Source organism: Phyllobates terribilis, unplaced genomic scaffold, assembly GCF_046119375.1.
Source record: "Phyllobates terribilis strain yellow unplaced genomic scaffold, ASM4611937v1 Scaffold_6__1_contigs__length_29720123, whole genome shotgun sequence".
Classification (NCBI taxonomy): domain Eukaryota; kingdom Metazoa; phylum Chordata; class Amphibia; order Anura; family Dendrobatidae; genus Phyllobates; species Phyllobates terribilis.
In genome coordinates this window covers 23,494,763-23,512,184 of record NW_027362766.1, presented here as the reverse complement: position 1 = coordinate 23,512,184, position 17,422 = coordinate 23,494,763, and the positions used below count along the sequence as shown (strand labels likewise).

Sequence of the window (17,422 nt, the reverse complement as noted above, 5' to 3'; positions counted from 1 at the left end):
CCTCAGTAAAAAAGCAGCCATAGAGTGTCCGGGAAGCTTCCCACACACTTTTCTTAGCCAGGACTGCTTCTCAGCAGGGTTGGACAGTCGCACCAGAGAATCCTCGTCTGGGCCCTAGCTTCTCCATCAGGAGAGTTCATGATAGCGCAAACTTTGCAGCTGCTATAGGGCTCTTGAGTGGGCGAGAAAGGTGAGCCCTCAGAATCAAATCCTCTGGTGGGCCCAATGTTTTTCAGTCTGAAACTGCTTCTCAGTGGGAATTGTATTTCACCACAGCCATATTCTTTAGCTTGGTGAAAGGACAGGCGTAAAGGGAAACCATATCTACTCTGGCTGTCATTTCTCCATCACCAGGTTCCGCCCATTGTCACATACGACCATGCCTGGCTGTATGTTCAGCGGTGAGAGCCACAGATCAGGCTGCTGTGTTACAGCTTTCAACAACTCTGCAGCGGTGGGCGGTTTGTCACCTAAGCATTCAGCATGTTATCTTCAGCACAGCCTGTTGCCGCTTGGCCAAGGCAGTGCTGCAGTGCTTTGAGCTTGTGACTGATGTGGTCATTTCGTAGATGGAGGCCGAACTGGAGGAGGAGGTGCAGGAGCTGAACAATGTGATTAAATTGAGGTTACATTGGTGAGTCTGGTTTTTATACTAAAGAAAAATCCTACTGTGCTTTTTTAAGACAAATGCATTCACCGGGAAATGTCATTTTAACAGTTTACAATCTTATCTAGCCATGTGGTGTGTGACACATCACCAGATGTTATATTTATGATGGAGGGACTCTGAAATTCACAAAGCCTATTTTTATAGGGACATTAGGTGACCCTTACTATTCTTAAAAGGCCAGCACTCGGCCCTCGCTATTGTTAGAGAGTAGTGTTGAGCGAGCATGCTCGACACTGCTCGGTACTCGCCCGAGCATCACGCTACTCGGGATGTTCGGCGAGCACCGAGCATTTCCAGGTTACTCGGGCGGGAGCTCGGGTCTCTGCCCTCCATGTTTGGCGCTCTTTACAGAGCCAAAGAACATGCAGGGATTGCCAGCCAGTCACTGTATTGCCGCAGCCATGTTGTTTGTGGGCATTACAGTGATTGGCTGGCCGCACAGCGTCACCTCGAGTTTTTAAAACCGGGCGCCACCATCTTGGACACAGTTGCTCCGGATCAGACAGTGTAGGGACAGAGCTGCTGATTTAGGGAGAGATATATCCTGCAAAAAAGTTAGTGTAGGGTCTGTAAAGGCTGCCAGAAGAAACAAACAGTCCTTCTCAGGACTAATATCCATCCCACATATCAGGCAGGCAGGCTGTATAGGAGACGCAGTGGTTATACCAACAAACGCTGCATTACAGTCCTGTGTGCTCCTGTTGCTGAAATGGCTGGACTTAGCTCCAGGTCTCGGGGGCCAGGAAAAATCCTTTTTTTTCATCTAAATCCTCTTATTTCTTTCCTCCTTCACACTGTACAAATACCCGTCTTATTAGCCTTTTGGTGTCGTCGTCCCCCAAAAAAAAAAAAGTGTGTCTCTGATTTTTAAGACACAAATATATCTGTTGAAAATAGTCTGTTGTAGGCTAGAGAAATAGAAGTGTGGTTTTGCAGTTCCACGGTTCAAACCTCTGTAATAACCAGTTTTGGGCCATTTGTATCTAAAAAAAACAGTTTGAGTGTGTCGCTCACTGTTCAGCCGCAAATATATATTTAAAAAATTCTGGTATACAGTGGTAAATTATAACTGTGGTTTTGCAGTTCCACGGTAAAAAATCTCTATTATCCTGCTTTTGGCATTTTTTGCCGTAAAAAAAAAACTAATAGTGTCTCCCTGATTTTTCAGACACAAATATATCTGATGAAAATAGTCTGGTGTAGACCCGAAAAATAGAAGTGTGGTTTTGCAGTTCCACGGGTCAATCTTATCTAGCCATGTGATGGGTGACACATCATCAGATGTTATATTTATGATGGAGGAACTCTGAAAGTCACAAAGCCTATTTTTATAGGGACATTAGGTGACCCCTACTATTCTTAAAAGGACAGCACTCGGCCCTCGCTATTGTTAGAGAGTAGTGTTGAGCGAGCATGCTCGACACTGCTCGGTACTCGGGATGTTCGGCGAGCACCGTAGTCGGTGTGATGTACAAGTGTGGTTTTGCAGTTCCACGGGTCAAATCTCTGTATTATCCTGCTTTTTTACATTTTTTGCTGTAAAGAAAAACAGTAGTGTCTCCTGATTGTTCAGACACAAATATATCTGTTGAAAATAGTATGGTGTAGGCCCGAGAAATAGAAGTGTGGTTTTGCAGTTCCACGGGTCAAATCTCTGTATTATCCTGCTTTTGCCATTTTTTGCCGTAAAGAAAAACAGTAGTAGTGTTTCCTGATTGTTCAGACACAAATATATCTGTTGAAAATAGTCTGGTATACACCAGTAAATTATAACTGTGGTTTTGCTGTTCCACGGTAAAAAATCTCTATTATCCTGCTTTTGGCATTTTTTGCCGTAAAAAAAAACTAATAGTGTCTCCCTGATTTTTCAGACACAAATATATCTGTTGAAAATAGTCTAGTGTAGGCCAGAGAAACAGAAGTGTGGTTTAGAAGTTCCACGGTTCAAACCTCTGTATTATCCACTTTTGGGCCGTTTGTATCTAACAAAAAACAGTTTGAGTGTGTCGCTCACTTTTCAGCCGCAAATATATCTATTTAAAATTTTCTGGTATTCCCCAGTAAGCAATAACTGTGGTTTTTCTGTTTCACAGTAAAATAATCTCTATTATTCAGCTTTTTTTATTTTTTCCATAAAGAAAAACAGTAATAGTTTCTCCCTGATTATTCAGATAGTTTAAAAGAGTCGGGTGTAGGCCAGAGAAATAGAACTGTGGTTTTCCTCTTCCACGGTTCTAATCTACTTTTTATTACCCTTTTTCCATTGATAGTGCGAGTGTAAGCTATTTTACTTCCTTTACAATGTGCAAGGCACGTGGCAAGGAACGTGGAACTGGACGTTGTGGTGATGGTGCGTGCAGAGGATGGGGCCATGGCCAAGGTGAAAATGTGCCACAACCAACAGCCACATCTTCTCGCTCCCACTTCTTGACTGAATTACTAGGGAAGCACAGAACAACACCAGTATTGCGAACTGATCAGTGTGAACAGGTTATTAATTGGATAGCAAATAATACTTCCAGTTACCTGGGCACCACCACCTCCGGTCTGTCTTCCACGCGGTCAACTCTTAGTAGCCATGAGTCTCGACTGCATACTCCTCCTCACCCTGATGCTCCTTCCTCCCACCATGCTGAGTGTCGTCAGACAGCAACTGATCCCACACTTGGATACTCTGAAGAGCTGTTCACTGGTCCATTTCAAGATTTGTACACCTCATCTGCTCCGCTTGAAGTGGTGGAATAGGAGATCCCATGTAGCGATGCCCAAATATTTGAACAGCCACGGCCACAGGAAGTCGACGCTGGCAATTTGTCACAAGAGGTGGACGATGACGAGACAAAATTGCCAGGAAGTGAGGAGGAGGATCGTGGTGCACAAGTGGAAGAGGAGGAGGTGATGGATGATCTAGTAACTGACCCAACGTGGCAGGAGGACATGCAGAGCGAGGCCAGCAGCACACAGGGTGAGGGAGGCAGAGTACCCCAACAGGCATGAAGAAGCAGTGTGGTGGCCACACACAGAAGGCGGGCAACAGTTCCCCGTAACACCAACACGAGGGATGTTGCCAGTACAACCTGTAGGTCTTCCAGAGTCTGGAATTTTTTTAAAGACTCTGTTGATAACCCCAAATAGGCCATTTGTACCACCTGCCATGCCAGCATCAGCAGGGGTGACAAAACTACCAGCCTGACCACCTCCAGCATGATCAGGCACATGGCAGCAAAGCACCCGACTTTGTCGGGCGAACCCCAGGGTCCACGACCAGTGTCAGCGGGTGTCACCACTGCTTCTTCCGCTGTTGTGGGTGCAATAGGACCCCCTGTTGCGTGTGCAAGACAATCCCTTGTCCACACGGCATGCAAAGATGCCCCCTCCTCTCAGTCTTCACTTGTTATGGCAGTTTCTCAAGAAACAGCATCAACGTCCACGTCCCACCGCAGCATTCAATTGTCCATATCCCAGACCTTTGAACCAAAGCGGAAATTCGCAGCTAACGCCCCAGAGGCCACAGTCCTAAATTTGCACATTTCACGACTGCTTGTGTTGGAAAAGCTGCCTTTTAGGCTGGTGGAGACGGAATCCTTCCGCAACCTTATGGCAATGGCCGTCCCTCAGTACTCGGTCCCCAGTCGACACTATTTTGCCCGGTGTGCCATCCCCGCACTACATAAGCACGTGTCGCAAAACATCTGCCGTGCCCTCAACAAAGCAGTTACTGGGAGAGTCCACCTGACAGCGGACACGTGGACAAGTGCTTGTGGCCAGGGACGGTACATCTCCCTGACGGCACACTGGGTAAACATAGTGGAAGCCGGGACCCAGTCGGACCTTGGGACGGAACACATCCTCCCCACATCGAGGATTGCTGGCCCTATGTCAGTCAGAGTTGCCCCCACAGTGTACAGCTCCTGCGCATCATCCTCCTCCTCCTCCTCATGTTCAGCCTCCATCTCAGATATCAAAACATCAGTTACAAGCTGGAAGCACTGCAGTACTGCCGCCGCCAAGCGGCAACAGGCTGTGCTGAAACTCCTAAGCTTAGGTGAGAAACCTCACACTGCTTGTGAGTTGTGGACAGCTGTGAAAGAGCAGGCAGATCTGTGGCTGAGACCGCTGAACCTACATCCAGGCATGGTCGTGTGTGACAATGGCCGTAACCTGGTGGCAGCTCTGAGGCGAGGCGAGATCACACACGTACCATGCCTGGCTCATGTAATTAACCTTGTGGTTCAGCGGTTTCTTAAATCGTACCCCGAGTTGTCAGATCTGCTCGTCAAAGTACGCCGCCTATCAGCTCATTTTCGCAAGTCGGCTACAGCTTCCGCCGCCCTTGCTGTGTTGCAGCAGCGTTTGCAGCTTCCGTCACACCGACTGGTGTGTGATGTCCCCACACGTTGGAACTCTACCCTCCACATGTTGCAAAGGATTTGTGAGCAGAAAAGAGCAGTTGTGGAGTACCAGCTGCAACAAGGCCGTCGATATTCAGGTCAGACTCCACACATAAGACCTCAGGAGTGGTCCTGGATGTCTGACATATGTACCATCTTGACAACCTTTGAGGAGTCCACCAAGAGGGTGAGAGGCGATGACGCCATCATTAGCGTCAGCATTCCACTTGTCTGTCTTTTGCAATGTTCTCTGCAGAGAATTAAAGAGGAGGCATTGCATCCAGAGTATGATGAGATGGATCAAGAAGCCGTAGCGGTCGATTACACACAGCCCAGCCTCATCTCATCACAACGTGCATTGGGGGACAGTGAGGGAGAGGAGGAGGAGGAGGAAGAAAAGGAGCTTGTATCATGCGCTATAGACGGTAGTACCTGTACAACTGTCATACCGTCGGTTCAGCGTGGGTGGCCTGAGGACAGGGGGGAGGAGGAGGAAGAGAGCATGGTCAGTCGTCATCTTGGTGAGGACACGGAAGTCTTGCCCTTTACCAGTCTGGCACGCATGGCTGACTTTATGTTACGCTGCCTTAACCGTGACCCTCGCGTTGTCAAAATGTTGGGTGACAGTCATTACTGGTTGGTGACACTTTTAGACCCCCGCTACAAGGAGAACTTTCACTCTCTTATTCCTGAGGTGGAGAGGTCTACAAAAATGGGGCAGTACCAGAAGGCCCTTGCTGCAGAACTGTTAAAAAAATTCCCATCTGAACACGCTAGCGGCAGAGGTCACAGTTCGTTGACCAACCAAGGTGTACAAGCGAGAGAGAGGCAACTCCAATCCAGCAGAGGCAGGGGAACACTGTCAACGTTCTGGGACAGTTTTCTCAGACCCTCCCTTCGGACAGACCCTGAGGCGCGGGGTACTCTCACAAGGAGTGGAAAGTTTCAAAAGATGATGAGGGAGTACCTTGCCGACTGTACCAGTGTCCTCCGTGATTCCTCTGTGCCTTTTAATTATTGGGTATCCAAGCTGGACACTTGGAATGAACTCGCTCTGTACGCCTTGGAGGACTTGGCCTGCCCTGCCACTAGCGTGTTATCGGAGCGTGTTTTTAGTGCCACTGGGTGAATTATAACTGATAATAACGCACTCGCCTGTCAACTGAAAATGCTGAGAAGCTGACCCTTATCAAAATGAACAAGGGCTGGATTGGGCCAGACTTCTCATCACCACCAAATGACAGCAGAGTAACATAAAGTCAAATCCACTGTGTTATTTCGGGAGGTGTATTCACATGCACTGCTTCACACCAATACATGGGTATACGCTTCCTCATTTTGGCTGTTTTATGTTCTTCTCCTTATCCTCAGCCTCCACCACCACTATACCACCAGGGTGACCGTGGTCCGTGTTGCCATTATGGAAAGTTCCTCCGTCCTTATTTTTGTCAGCTTTTGCCTGGAAGGCATAAGCAAACACTGTGGAAGACCCACTCCCCAATAATGGGAATAATATTTTTAAGATGCTGTACTGTATGGCTCTTGGAAGGGGCATTAAAAGCGTCTTGTTAAGCTACTGCGACTTCCACCACTCTTCCGAGGGGCATTCAAACCGTCTTTTTAAGCTACTGCGACCTCCACCACTTTTCCAAGGGGCATTAAAAGCGTCTTGTTGAACTACTCTGAACTCCACAGCTCTTACAAGGGGCATTGAAATGTTGTTTTTAATTAACTCTAACCTCCACGACTCTTCGAACGGGCATTGCATTTCCTCCTAATATTTGCAGCTTTTCCTTGGAAGGCAAAAGCAAAGACTATGGGAGACACACTCCCCAATAATGGGATTAATGTTTGTAATATGCTGTACTGCATGGCTCTTGTAAGGGGCATTGCAAGTTCCTCCGTCCTAAATTTGGGCAGCTTTTGCTTGGAAGGCATAGGAAAATATTATGGGAGACCCACTCCCCAATAATGGGAATAAGGATTGCAATATGCTGTACTGCATGGCTCTTGTAAGGGGCATTGCAAGTTCCTCCATCCTAATTTTTGGCAGCTTTTGCTTGGAAGGCATAAGCAAATACTCTGGGAAACCCACTCCCCAATAATGGGAATAATGTTTGTAATATGCTGTACTGTATAGCTCTTGGAAGGGGCATTAAAAGCGTCTTGTTAAGCTACTGCGACCTCCACCACTTTTCCGAGAGGCATTAAAATCGTCCTTTTAAACTACTGGGACCTCCACGTCTCTTCCGAGGGGCATTAAAACCGTCTTGTTAAGCTACTGGGACTTCCACGTCTCTTCCAAGGGGCATTCAAACAGTCTTGTTAAGCTACTGCGACCTCCACCACTTTACCAAGGGGCATTAAAACCACCTTGCTAAGCTACTGTGACCTCCACCACTTTTCAGAGGGGCATTAAAACCGTCTTATTAAGTTACTGGGACCTCCATGTCTCTTCCAAGGGGCATTCAAACTGACTTGTTAAGCTACTGCGACCTCCACCACTTTTCCAAGGCACATTAAAAGTGTCTTGTTAAGCTACTGTGACCTCCACCACTTTTCCGAGGGACATTAAAACCGTCTTGTTAAGCTACTGGGACCTCCACGTCTCTTCCAAGGGGCATTCAAACCGTCTTGTTAAGCTACTGCGACCTCTATCACTTTTCCAAGGGGCATTAAAAGCGTCTTGTTATACCACCCTGAACTCCACAGCTCTTCCAAGGGGCATTGAAATGTTGTTTTTAATTAAGTCTAACCTCCACGAATCTTCGAACGGAATTGCATTTCCTCCTAATTTTTGGCAGCTTTAGCTTGGAAGGCATAAGCAAAGACTATGGGAGCCACATTTCCCAATAATGGGAATAATGTTTGTAATATGCTGCACTGCATGGCTCTTGTAAGGGGCATTGCAAGTTTCTCCGTCCTAATTTTTGGCAACTTTTGCTTGGAAGGCATAAGCAAATACTATGGGAGACCCACTCTCCAATAATGGGAATAATCTTTTAATATGCTGTACTGCATGGGCATTGCAAGTTCCTCCATCCTAAATTTTGGCAGCTTTTGCTTGGAAGGCATAAGCAAAGACTATGGGAGACACACTCCCCAATAATGGGAATAATGTTTGTAATATGCTGTACTGCATGGCTCTTGTAAGGGGCATTGCAAGTTCCTCCATCCTAATTTTTGGCAGCTGTTGCTTGGAAGGCATAAGCAAAAACTATGGGAGACTCACTCGCCAATAATGGGAATAATGTTTGTAATGTACTGTATGGCTCTTGGAAGGGGCATTAAAAGCGTCTTGTTAAGCTACTGCAACCTCCACCACTTTCCCGAGGGGCATTAAAACCGTCTTGTTAAGCTTCTCTGACCTCCACGTCTCTTCAAAGGGGCATTCAAACCGTCTTGTTAAGCTACTGGGACTTCCACGTCTTTTCCGAGGGGCATTAAAACCATCTTGTTAAGCTACTGAGACCTCCACGTCTCTTCAAAGGGGCATTAAAAGCATCTTCTTACGCCACTCTGAACTCCACAGCTCTTCTAAGGGGCATTGAAATGTTGTTTTTAATTACCTCTAACCTCCACGACTCTTCCAACGGGCTTTGCATTTCCTCCTAATTTTAGTCAACTTTTGCTTTTCAATGCAAAGGCGAAAACTAAGGGAGACCCACTCCCTAATAATAGGTAGAAGGATTTTAGTACGCTGTAATCCACGTCTGTTTCAAGGGGCATTGCAGTGACTCATAATTTTTGGAAAGTCTTCCATTTACTGCTTAGGCCAGCAGTGTACAAGAGACCCAGTTGCTATAAATGGAAAAAACGGTTTAGTTAAGGCCCTCTGACCTCCATGTCATTTACAAGGGGCATTGGAGTGCCTCAAAATTTTTGGTAGGGATTGCACTCACTGTATGCCCTATAACTGTGTAGCCGAAACGCTCCTTTTGTTACAGAAACTTATCCTACAAGACATATGTGGTTGACTGGCCTGATATTGATGTGAATGGTCCCTGTTCCTCCTGCTCTTTCTCCTTTGCCACTACCTCATCTATCATTTATCACCTGAAGCTTTGTTTTAACGGGAGTCATAAAACTGGGATAGTAGCAGGAAAACATCCAGCAATCCTCGGAGGAGGTAGGATATGCGCTAAAACGCTGACCACCTCAGGCCTAGCCACTACTACATACATGCGCATGCATTCCAAGAAAACAAAGCAGATGCTAACTTCTATCATCATCATCATGCTCCTCACCTTGGCACTCTCAACTCCCCTGATGGAGAAGCCACGGCCCACCGGAGGAGTCTGGTTCTCTGGTGGGCTCGTCCGAAGCTGCCCTAATGCAGGCCGGACTAATAAAAGTGTGGGGGGATGTTCCAAGGAGAAATAGGGGCAGCAGGGAACAGTTTATGGACACCCGGCCACCCCCAGGCGGCTGGGGACCAAGTGTGGACACCCGGCCGCCGGGCAGCTGGGGACTGAGTATGGATACCTCGCTGCCGAAGCAGCCATGAGGTAGTGGCCAGCTTCGGCCTCCTCCAAACTAAAAGGCCCTATTTCAAGTGCAAGCAAGCTAGCAGTATGGTATTGCAGCCTGGGGGTGGGTGGGTGGCAGGTTGCACACTTACGCTTGCATTCCAAGAAAACAAAGCAGATGCTAACTTCTATCATCATCATCATGCTCCTGACCTTGGCACTCTCATCTCCCCTGATGGAGAAGCCAGGGCCCACCAGAGGAGTCTGGTTCTCTGGTGGGCTCGTCCAATGCTGCCCTAAAGCAGGCCGGGCTAAGAACAGTGTGTGGTGGGATGTTCCAGGAGAAATAGGGGCGGCTGGGGACCGCTTATGGACACTCGGCTGCCCCCAGGTGGCTGGGGACCGTGTGTGAACACCCGGCCGCGGGGCGGCTGGAGACCGAGTATGGACACCCGGCCGCCCCCTCGGGGCGGCTGGGGACTGAGTATGGATTCCAGGCCGCCAATGCAGCCATGACGTGTTGGCCAGTTTCCGCTTCCACATGCCTAAAAGGCCCAATTTCAAGTGCAAGCAAGCAATATGGTATTGCAGCCTGGGGGTGGGTGGGTTGTTGGCTGCATATTTGCGCTTGCATTGCAAGGAATGGGGGAGGTACAATTGAACACTGCCCTGGGACAAGAACTTGCACGGGGATAGTTGCAAGTCTGCATCTTCTGATGTGGCAAGGATGACTTCTAATGGGCACACTTTTAGGCAGTGACCTGGGTGTCAGAGATGCTTCCAGGGGTCTTCCCCATGTTGTTCCCATGTCTTTTCAGCACTGTATGCATGTGTCACACAGCACATGGCTAGATAAGGTTGTAAAATGTTAAAATGACATCTCCCGGTGAATGCATTTGTCACGGTTGAAAGCAATACAAAGGTGCAAAAACGCATAAAAAATGCTACTTGTGAACATAGCCCAAGGTGTGGAGGAGTAATTTTTTTGGGGGTGATTTATTTTACCTTATACACAAGCCTTTACCCTGGAAAGGAACTTCCTTAACATATTTCACAGGAAAGCAGTTTCAGTTTCGTTTTTGAACGTTTTATTGTGAGCCCTTAAATCTGGCTAAATACCACTGACCACGTTGTTGACAGCAGTGAACTGGGGGTCAGAAATGCTTCCTGGGGCGATCTTCATGTCATTTGAGCACTGTCACTATCGTTTTGAGCACTTGTTAGGCTTTTAAAAAACTGCCGGGGGTGCCGCCGCAAAAATGCTCGGGCCTCCCATAGACTAACATTGGGCTCGTTGCTCGGGTCGAGCACCTGGGTATCACGGCGAGCTCGGCCCAAGCTTCGAGCACCCGAGGATTTTAGTGCTCACTCAACACTTTTAGAGAGTCATCAGCCGGCTATGCTTTGCTGTTCCCATAATTAACAGTGGGTCTCCTATACTTTTATTGCTTATGCAATGACTGCAAGGGCTGCCAAAAATTTGGACACAACACAATACCCCTTTGAAGAGACATAGAGGAGGGTCTCAGTAAAAATAATGTTCCCTTTCTAAAGCAGCGGGTCTCCTATAGTGGTAATGCCCATGCTGTGACTGCAAAGGCTGCCAAAATTTGGGAAAAACACCACTAACAATTTAAAGACACATAGAGCTGGGCCACAGTAATAACATGTTTCCATTAGAAAGGAGAGGATCTGCTATACAGTTAAAGGGTATGCAGTGAATGCAACGGTTTCCAAAAATTTGGAGGAACTCAAATGTCCCTTGCAAGAGACCTGGAGACCTGGAGTTCGGATGGCCTCCTGAAAACAATGTTCCCATTATTAGGTAGTGGGTCTCCCATACTGTTTGCCTATGCAGTGAATGCAATGGTTGCCAAAAATTTGGAGGAACTCCATTGCCCTTTGCAAGAGACATAGAGGTCGGAGGGACTCCTGAAAACAATGTACCCATTATTAGGAATTGTGCAGACAAATGGTGTACTCTGGATTATTTTTTAAGCAAATAACCAGGTTTAAGATAAAAAAAAAAATTGCCCTGGCCCCTGATATCTTGGGCTATGTCTACAGATATTTGTAATTATTACAGCAACAGCAGACATGACGTTCAATGGACCTTCTTGCGCTATATGCACTACAGTCTGCCACATACACTGCCTGCCTAACTCCTGCTATCACCACTGAATATATGCAGCTGGACTAGTCCTCATAAACACTGTTAGTTCAGATGTATATATATATATATACATATATATGTAGTGGAATACCTATACTAACTATAAACAAGCAAATCTTTCCCTGGCTCAGCAGCAGCTCTCCCTACTCTGCCTGGTTCCGGGGTAGACTGTGGAGAGCATAGCGGCGCCAGGTCTTATATAGACCTGATGATGCTGTGCGGCCAGCCAATCACTGTAATACCACAACCAACATGGCTAAGGCATTACAGTGTGTTGCAGGCAATCCCTGCATGTTCATTGGCTCTCTAAAGAGCGCCAAACATGCAGGGAGGGGACCCGAGTTCCCGCCCGAGCAACTCAGAAATACTCGTTGAATGCCAAGCTCGTCAAGCACAGTGATGCTCAGGCGAGTACCGAGCAGTGGCGAGCACGTTCACTCATCACTAATTACAACGGCTCTCATATTAAACTTACTTTGGCAACAGTAGCCTGCAGTAGTTCTCTGGCATTTAACCAATTGTTTGCTTCTAGTGTGGCTATTTCTTGTCTCTATTGGTTGGCTAGTCATTCACCTACCTGGAAGATATACTTTAAGGAATAATTCTCTTTGCTACCCTCTGGTGTCCTATACTTCACTATTTAATGGTGGAATGCTCTAATATAGATGGACTGCTCTCCTCTAAGACAAACATTTGTGGTCAGATGGATCTTGCTAGGTGGCACATTTGCGTACCCCCCGTTCAGTGAGGGCTGCTGCGCTGAGCCCTCACTGAACCGAGCACATGTCAGCTGATTCTTACAGCTGACATGTGCCCACAACAGCCTCGGGTGGAATCGTGATCCACCCGCGGCTGTTAACATGTTAAATGCCGCTGTCAATCTCCGACAGCGGCATTTAACGCGCGCTTACGGGTAGCACGTCATAAGCCCCGCCCATCGGCGACCCCGTAACGTGATCGCGAGTCACCGATGGGTGGGCATGACAACCCAGGGTCTGCAGCAGACGCCTGTGGTTGTCATGATCTATAGAAGCAAGCAACAAGTGAAAAAAAAAACTTTTTTAAAAATATTAAAAAAATTTAAAAAATATAAAAGTTTAAATCACCCCCCTTTCGCCCCATTCAAAATAAAATATATATATAAAAAAAAAACCTACATAGACATATTTGGTATCGCTCAGAATCGCCCGATCTATCAATATAAAAAAAGATTTAATCCGATCGGTAAACGGCGTAACGAGAAAAAAATTCTAAACGCCAGAATTACGTTTTTTGGTCGCCCCAAAATTGCAATAAAATGCAATAACGGGTGATCAAAACATCGGATCTACCCCAAAGTGTAATCAATAAAAACATTAGCCCAGCGCGCAAAAATAAGCCCTCAATCAGCCCCAGATCCCAAAAAATGGAGACGCTACAGGTCTCGGAAAATGGCGCTATTTATTATTTTTTTTTGTACCAAATTTTGGAATTTTTTTCACCACTTAAATATAAAAGAACCTATACATGTTTGGTGTCTAGGAACTCGTAATGACCTGGAGAATAAGAATGGCAGGTCAGTTTTAGCATTCAGTGAACGTGGTAAAAAAAATAAATAAAAAACAACTGTGGTATTGCACTTTTTTTGCAATTTTACCGCACTTCGAATTTTTTTCCCATTTTCCTGTGCACGATATGGTAAAACTAGTAATGGCGTTGAAAAGTACAACTCGCCCCGCAAAAAATAAGCCCTCATATGGCCATATTGACCAAAAAATAAAAACGCTATGGCTCTGGGAACAAGGGGAGCAAAAAACGAAAAAGCAAAAAAGGAAAAAGCTCTGGTCCTTAAGGGGTTAAAAGTGAGCACTACTCACTCCCACCTGCTAGCTAACTAGGGTTCCGGCATTTAACTTACAGTATCTCCTACTCTGATTGTCTGGGCCATCTGCAAGTGTTTGACCCTTGATGGCAGGAAATCATGTGCTGAAAGTAGAATCTAGCTATTTTTTGTAGCAATTAAAATCAGTAACAATCACATCTCTCAACTGAAAAATGCGTAAAAACTAAAGTGTAAATATCATTCCATCAGAACATGAGGAATTATTCATATAACAGTATGTACAAAAAAATAATTTTGTATAAGAGGAAGTGATGAGCGAGCATGCTCGCTACTGCTTGGTGCTGGCCCGAGCATCTCACTACTTGAGACACTCGACGCTTGTAATTCCGGGGTTGCTCGGTGGGAGCTCGGTTCCCCTCCCTGCATGTTTGGCGCTCTTTACAGACCCAATGAACATGCAGGGATTGTCTGCCACACAATTTAATGCTGCATAAATGTTGGTTGTGGCATTACAGTGACTGGCTTGCCGCACAGCGTCATCAGGTCAATATCAGACCCGGCGCCGCCATGCTCATCACAATCACTCCGGAATCAGACAGTGTAGGGAGAGATGCTGCTGAGTTAGCGAGAGATTTGCTTGTTTCTAGTTAGGGTAGGTATTCCAAACTATATTAGAGACACATATCTATCTCAACAAACAGTCCTTCTGAGGACTATTCCATCTGCAGAGATATCAGGCAGGCAGTGTATATAGGCAGGCAGGCAATGTATATAGCAGACTGCAGTGCATATCGCAAAAGAGGCTCCATTCCAGTTTTGTCTGCCGCTGCTGTTAGATATTTCTAAAAATGAGCCCAGGTCTCAAGGGCCAGGAATAATTTTTTGGGGGATCTCAATCCTATTTGCTTATAAAGCAATCCAGAGAACACAGTTTTTCTGCTTATTGGCACTGCAGAATACAGTCAGGTTCTTTCTATATTACAGCGCTAAAAATCCAGCTATTTAAAACTGTGGTTTGTCCGTCACACGGATCACATATAATTGCATTGAAAATACTGCCATTTCTGGCCTCCATTAAAAATTTGTTTCAGTGTTTCAGTGAAACTATTGACACCAGTTTGCTGTTCAAAATAGTTTCCTACAGGCTAGGTATTTAAAACTGCGTTTTCTCAGTCACACGGATCACATATACGTTGTCAGAAAATACTGCCATTTCTGGCTTCCATTAAAAATTTGTTTCAGTGTGTCAGTGATGCTACTGACACCAGTTTGCTGATCAAAATAGTTACTTACAGGCCAGCTATTTAAAACTGTGGTTTGTCCGTCACACGGATCACATATAAGTTCGCTCCAAATTCAGCCATTTGTTGTGAGCGTGGAAGATATTGTCCTCCATTTAAAATGGACAAGGCACGTGGCAAGGGACAGGGAACTGGACGTGATGGTGCATGCAAAGGCCGAGGCCGTAGGCAAGCTGAAATTGTGACAAAGCAAACACCCACAAATGCTCGCTCGACCTTCCTGTCCCAATTAATAAGGGACCGCAGAACACCACTATTGAACACAGAGCAGTGTGAAAAGTTTATTGGTTGGATAGCAGATAATGATTCCAGTCACTTAGCCACCACCACCACCACCACCTTGTCTTCCACACGGTCAAGTCTCAGTAGCTGTGAGTCTGGACCGCATATTCCTCACCTTGAACCTCCTTCCTCCCACCATGCCGAGTGCCCAGAGACAACTGATCCCACACTTGGACACTCCGAAGAGCTGTTCACTTTCCCATTTATACATTCTGGCCTCTCGCCCGGTCAACTTGAAGTGGGGCAAGAGGAGATCATATGTAGCGATGCCCAAATATGTAAGCAGCCACGGTCACATGAAGGCTATGGTGGAAAAGTGTCACAAGAGGTGGATGATGATGAAACACAATTGCCAGAAAGTCAGGAGGAGGACCAGGGTGCGGAAGTGGGAGACGAGGTGGTGGATGATATAGTAACTGACCCAACCTGGCAGGAGGACATGCAGAGCGAGGACAGCAGCACACAGGGGGAGGGAGTCAGAGCACCCCAAAAGGAATGAATAAGCAGTGTGGTGGCCGCAGACAGAAGGCAGGCAACCACTCCCCGTAACACCAACACGAAGGAAATTGCCAGTACAACTGTTAGGTCTTCCCGAGTCTGGTTGTTTTTTAAAGACTCTGCTGATAACCACAAAAAGGCCATTTGCACCACCTGCCAGGCCAGCATCAGCAGGGGTGGCAAAATGACCAGCCTGACCACTACCAGCATGATCAGGCACATGGCAGCAAAGCACCCAACTTTTTGGGCCGAACCCCAGTGTCCAGGAACAGTGTCTGCAGGTGGCACCACTGCTTCTTCCGCTGTTGTGCATGCAAGCCAATCCCCTGTCCATGGTGCATGCAAAGATGCCTCCTGCCCTGCACCTATCATTTCACACTCTCAACTAGCAGCATCAGGAAGCACATCCAGGTCCTTGTCCCAGCACAGCGTTCAGTTGTCCATACCCCAGTCCTTGGAAGGCAAGTGCAAATACGCAGCCAAAGCCCCACAGGCCACACTACTAAATTCCCTCATTTTGTGACTGCTTGCGCTCGAAATCTTGCCTTTTAGGCTCGTGGAGATGGAAGCATTCCGCAACCTGATGGCGGCGGCCGTTTCTCGGTACTCGGTCCCCAGCCACCACTATTTCTCCCAGTGTGCCGTCCCCACATTACACAAGCTTATGTCCCGAAACATTAGATGTACCCTCAACAACTCAGTTACCGAGAATGTCCACCTAACCACGGACACGTGGAAAAGTGCTTGTGGGCAGGGACGGTACATCTTGCTAACGGAATACTGGGTTAACATAGTGGAAGTCGGGACCCAGTCGGACCTTGAGACGGAACACATCCTCCTGACGCCAAAGATTGCAGGCCCTAGGTCAATCAGGGTTGCTGCCACAGTCTACAGCTACTGCACCTCATCCTCTTCAGCCTCCTCCTCCTCTTTAGCCTCCATCTCTGAAATTACCACATCAGTCACAAGCTGGAAGCATTGTAGCACTGCATCGGCCAAGCGGCAACAGGCTGTGGTAAAGCTAATATGCTTAAGTGACAAACCACACAATGCAGAAGAGTTGTAGACAGCTCTAAAAGGGCAGGCAAATCTGTGGCTCACACCGCTGAACCGACAGCCAGGCATGGTCATGTGTGACAATGGCCGGAAACAGGTAACGGCTCTGAGGAGAGGCGAGCTCACACATGTACCATGCCTGGCCCATGTGCTTAACCTCGAGGTTCAGCAGTTTCTCAAATCCTACCCAGAGCTGCCAGATCTGCTTGTCAAAGTATGCTGCCTGTGGACTCACTGCATACCCTATATCTGTACAGCAGACCCTTTACTTTCCAATGGGAACATGTCGTTACTGTGTCCCAGCTCTATGTGTCTTTTAATCGTTAGTGGGGTTTTTCCTAAATTCTGGCAGCCGTTGCACTCACTGCATACCCTTTAACTGGATAGAAGACCCACTCATTTCTAATGGGAACATGTCGATTTGGAGGCCCACCTCTATGAGTCTTTAAATTGTTATTGAGGTTTTTCCCATATTTTGACAGCCCTTGCGGTCACTGCATGGGCATTTCCCCTATAGAAGACCCGCTCCTTTATAATGGGAACATTTTTTTTTACTGAGACGCTCCTCTATGTCTCTTCAAAGGGGTATTTGGGTGCGTCCAAATTTTTGGCAACTCTTGCAGTCACTGAATACGCAACAACAATATAGGAGACCCACTATTTAATAATGGAAACAACAAAGCATAGCCGACTGCTGGCCCTTTTAGAAAAGTAAGGAGTGTAAAAATAGTGTTTTTGACTTTCACAATCCCTCCTTTAT

General features: G+C 46.8%; 1 pseudogene; it reads right to left on the bottom strand.

The window, feature by feature from the left end:
- The window catches only part of LOC141152654 (olfactory receptor 10AG1-like), a 30,391-nt pseudogene extending 13,314 nt beyond the window's left edge, over positions 1-17,077 (bottom strand).
- Between the last annotated feature and the right edge of the window lie 345 nt (positions 17,078-17,422).